General features: G+C 56.5%; 2 non-coding genes across 2 annotated transcripts; both read left to right on the forward strand.

The window, feature by feature from the left end:
* The first annotated feature begins 543 nt into the window (after window positions 1–543).
* On the forward strand, window positions 544–662 carry LOC125974591 (5S ribosomal RNA). Its single transcript, XR_007483645.1, has one exon. It is a non-coding gene; the product is annotated as a 5S ribosomal RNA (ribosomal RNA).
* An 842-nt stretch (window positions 663–1,504) lies between these two features.
* Window positions 1,505–1,623, forward strand: LOC125974590 (5S ribosomal RNA). The gene has a single exon (XR_007483643.1). It is a non-coding gene; the product is annotated as a 5S ribosomal RNA (ribosomal RNA).
* The last annotated feature ends 3,377 nt before the right edge of the window (window positions 1,624–5,000 follow it).

The raw sequence follows: 5,000 nt of genomic DNA on the forward strand, positions 1-5,000 counted from the left end.
TTTAAACTCCGACATTGAAACTATAACACGAGTTTGAAAGCTATATTATGTGGTGACATCCACAGCATTGTAGTTAAATTTTTTACCGCTAGAGAGCAGACTATGTACAGTGAGCATGGCTCCCTGTGAACTCAAAGCAGCAGGCTTGACTTGTAAAAGAACCCAACACAACACTTCCATGAAGTGTTTTTAAACTTTTCAAGGCATTTATTTTGATTCAGCAAAATGCAGGTCGCAACGGCAAATTCGTGCTACCGCATAAAAAGCTGTCAATAACTTTTCATGATAGCCATGTTTCCAGAAAACACCAAAAGCCTTGGAAGAAAGACTGTTTCGGCCCTGGTTGTAAAAAAAACAAAAAAAAACAAAAGTGAAGGGTGACCGTCCGGGAATACCAGGTGCTGAAAGCCTTTTTTTTTTTTTTTTTTTCCCACGTCAATTGTGAAAGGAAACTTTTACCACAGCCATCAAGTCCCGCCGCTGCTTGGCATGGTTTCAGGGGCGATTGTGTCTATAAAATGAAAAATTCTGAGCGGTCTCACGGCTTACGGCCATACTACCCTGAGAGCGCCCGATCTCGTCCGATCTCGGAGGCTAAGCAGGGTTGGGCCTGGTTAGTACTTGGATGGGAGACCGCCTGGGAATACCAGTTACCGTAAGCTTTTTTTTTTTTTTTTTTTTCTTATGTGCACTTCAATCGTTTAAGCCAAGAACTTTTTACAGCACCCATCAAGAATGGCATTCGGAAACTGCAAGCCTAGTTTGAACTCCGACACTGAAACTACAACACGAGTTTAAAACCTACATTGTGTGGCGACAGCCATAGCATTGCAGTTCACGTTTTTACCGCTAGAGGACAGACTATGTACAGTGAATAAAGAGCATGGCTCCCTGTGAACTCAAAGCAGCAGTCTTTACTTGTAAAAGATCCCAGCACAACACATTGTGCTTCCATGTAGTGTTTTTACCTTTTTCATGACATTTATTTTGATACAGCCAAATGCAGGTTTTGTGCACTTCACTTTTCCGTTGGGCATTCGCGTAGAACCCTATTCCAGTTACGGCCAGATTCTTTTAGACTAGTGGTACCCAAACTTTCTTGCGCCACGGACCGGCTACGCGTCAGAAATATTTTTGCGGACCTGCCTTTATATATATAAATAAACAATAAATCTATATAAATAAATACTACATTTATAATAAATATATATAAATAGGATTAAATAAAATGATACGACTGGCATAAAAACAAATATAAACCACATAAAAATAAAAGTCACCATTACGTTGAATTATTGGGAGCACCGAGCTTGTTTCTCAGAAACGAGCCGGTCCCATCCAGGCGTAATCGGAGACAATGAAACCCAAAGTGGTTAAGGTTTGTCTTTTAATGCAGGATGCTTGGTCTCCATGTGCCGAAGCAGTTTTGAAGGCTTCATTGGCTTGCTCGCTAGTTTCAGGGGCGATTGTGTCTATAAAATGCAAAATGTTGGGTCACCTCACGGCTTACGGCCATACTACCCTGAGAACGCCTGATCTCGTCTGATCTCCGAAGCTAAGCAGGGTCGGGCCTGGTTAGTACTTGGATGGGAGACTGCCTGGGAATACCAGGTGCTGTAAGCTTTTTCTTTTTCTTATGTGCACTTCAAGCTCTTTTTTTTTTTTTTTCTTATGTGCACTTCAATCGTTTAAGCCAAGAACTTTTTACAGCACCCATCACGAATGGCATTCGGAAACTGCAAGCCTAGTTTGAACTCCGACACTGAAACTACAACACGAGTTAAAAACCTCTATGTACAGTGAATAAAGAGCATGGCTCCCTGTGAACTCAAAGCAGCAGTCTTTACTTGTAAAAGAACCCAGCACAACACATTGCGCTTCCATGTAGTGTTTTTACCTTTTTCATGACATTTATTTTGATACAGCCAAATGCAGGTTTTGTGCACTTCACTTTTCCGTTGGGCATTCGCGTAGAACCCTATTCCAGTTACAGCCAGATTCTTTTAGACTAGTGGTCCCAACCTTTCTTGCGCCACGGACCGGCTACGCGTCAGAAATATTTTTGCGGACCTGCCTTTATATATATAAATAAACAATAAATTTATATAAATAAATACTACATTTATAATAAGTATATATACCGTATTTGCCGGTGTATTGGTCGACCTTTTTCGATCCAAAATCGACCGAAAAAAATCGACCTCGACTTATACACCGAGTCATAAAATTTAACTTCGTACTCATCGCTTCAAATGTGATGGTAACCAAGGCCGTTTCTCATGCATCTCATTGTGCGTTGCACTTAGAAAATTTGAACCGGGCGGCGTGCGCGAGTGCGCGGCCCGCTGGAAGTCGAATGAGGCGCCGCGACCACCTCCGCGGTGCTTATAAACAGCCGATCCGCTCGGCGGGGGCTATTTTCGGCCACTTGGCTCGTGCGCACGGCCTCCCGGATGTGCCGGGCGGGTGCGCGAGCTCGCCGGCCGCTGGAAATCGAATGAGGCGCCGCGACCACCTCCGCGGTGCTTATAAACAGCCGATCCGCTCGGCGGGGGCTATTTTCGGCCACTTGGCTCGTGCGCACGGCCTCCCGGATGTGCCGGGCGGGTGCGCGAGCTCGCCGGCCGCTGGAAGTCGAATGAGGCGCCGCGACCACCTCCGCGGTGCTTATAAACAGCCGATCCGCTCGGCGGGGGCTATTTTCGGCCACTTGGCTCGTGCGCACGGCCTCCCGGATGTGCCGGGGGGGTGCGCGAGCTCGCCGGCCGCTGGAAGTCGAATGAGGCGCCGCGACCACCTCCGCGGTGCTTATAAACAGCCGATCCGCTCGGCGGGGGCTATTTTCGGCCACTTGGCTCGTGCGCACGGCCTCCCGGATGTGCCGGGCGGGTGCGCGAGCTCGCCGGCCGCTGGAAGTCGAATGAGGCGCCGCGACCACCTCCGCGGTGCTTATAAACAGCCGATCCGCTCGGCGGGGGCTATTTTCGGCCACTTGGCTCGTGCGCACGGCCTCCCGGATGTGCCGGGCGGGTGCGCGAGCTCGCCGGCCGCTGGAAGTCGAATGAGGCGCCGCGACCACCTCCGCGGTGCTTATAAACAGCCGATCCGCTCGGCGGGGGCTATTTTCGGCCACTTGGCTCGTGCGCACGGCCTCCCGGATGTGCCGGGCGGGTGCGCGAGCTCGCCGGCCGCTGGAAGTCGAATGAGGCGCCGCGACCACCTCCGCGGTGCTTATAAACAACCGATCCGCTCGGCGGGGGCTATTTTCGGCCACTTGGCTCGTGCGCACGGCCTCCCGGATGTGCCGGGCGGGTGCGCGAGCTCGCCGGCCGCTGGAAGTCGAATGAGGCGCCGCGACCACCTCCGCGGTGCTTATAAACAGCCGATCCGCTCGGCGGGGGCTATTTTCGGCCACTTGGCTCGTGCGCACGGCCTCCCGGATGTGCCGGGCGGGTGCGCGAGCTCGCCGGCCGCTGGAAGTCGAATGAGGCGCCCGACCACCTCCGCGGTGCTTATAAACAGCCGATCCGCTCGGCGGGGGCTATTTTCGGCCACTTGGCTCGTGCGCACGGCCTCCCGGATGTGCCGGGCGGGTGCGCGAGCTCGCCGGCCGCTGGAAGTCGAATGAGGCGCCGCGACCACCTCCGCGGTGCTTATAAACAGCCGATCCGCTCGGCGGGGGCTATTTTCGGCCACTTGGCTCGTGCGCACGGCCTCCCGGATGTGCCGGGCGGGTGCGCGAGCTCGCCGGCCGCTGGAAGTCGAATGAGGCGCCGCGACCACCTCCGCGGTGCTTATAAACAGCCGATCCGCTCGGCGGGGGCTATTTTCGGCCACTTGGCTCGTGCGCACGGCCTCCCGGATGTGCCGGGCGGGTGCGCGAGCTCGCGGGCCGCTGGAAGTCGAATGAGGCGCCGCGACCACCTCCGCGGTGCTTATTAACAGCCGATCCGCTCGGCGGGGGCTATTTTCGGCCACTTGGCTCGTGCGCACAGCCTCCCGGATGTGCCGGGCGGGTGCGCGAGCTCGCCGGCCGCTGGAAGTCGAATGAGGCGCCGCGACCACCTCCGCGGTGCTTATAAACAGCCGATCCGCTCGGCGGGGGCTATTTTCGGCCACTTGGCTCGTGCGCACGGCCTCCCGGATGTGCCGGGCGGGTGCGCGAGCTCGCCGGCCGCTTGAAGTCGAATGAGGCGCCGCGACCACCTCCGCGGTGCTTATTAACAGCCGATCCGCTCGGCGGTGGCTATTTTCGGCCACTTGGCTCGTGCGCACGGCCTCCCGGATGTGGCGGGCGGGTGCGCGAGCTCGCCGGCCGCTTGAAGTCGAATGAGGCGCCGCGACCACCTCCGCGGTGCTTATAAACAGCCGATCCGCTCGGCGGGGGCTATTTTCGGCCACTTGGCTCGTGCGCACGGCCTCCCGGATGTGCCGGGCGGGTGCGCGAGCTCGCCGCCCGCCGGAAGTCGAATGAGGCGCCGCGACCACCTCTGCGGTTCTTATAAACAGCCGATCCGCTCGGCGGGGGCTATTTTCGGCCACTTGGCTCGTGCGCACGGCCTCCCGGATGTGCCGGGCGGGTGCGCGAGCTCGCCGGCCGCTGGAAGTCGAATGAGGCGCCGCGACCACCTCCGCGGTGCTTATAAACAGCCGATCCGCTCGTCGGGGGCTATTTTTGGCCACTTGGCTCGTGCGCACGGCCTCCCGGAGTTGCCGGGCGGGTGCGCGAGCTCGCCGGCCGCTGGAAGTCGAATGAGGCGCCGCGACCACCTCCGCGGTGCTTATAAACAGCCGATCCGCTCGGCGGGGGCTATTTTCGGCCACTTGGCTCGTGCGCACGGCCTCCCGGATGTGCCGGGCGGGTGCGCGAGCTCGCCGGCCGCTGGAAGTCGAATGAGGCGCCGCGACCACCTCCGCGGTGCTTATAAACAGCCGATGCGCTCGGCGGGGGCTATTTTCGGCCACTTGGCTCGTGCGCACGGCCTCCCGGATGTGCCGGG

This window comes from Syngnathus scovelli, unplaced genomic scaffold, assembly GCF_024217435.2.
Source record: "Syngnathus scovelli strain Florida unplaced genomic scaffold, RoL_Ssco_1.2 HiC_scaffold_87, whole genome shotgun sequence".
NCBI classification, from domain to species: Eukaryota; Metazoa; Chordata; class Actinopteri; order Syngnathiformes; family Syngnathidae; genus Syngnathus; species Syngnathus scovelli.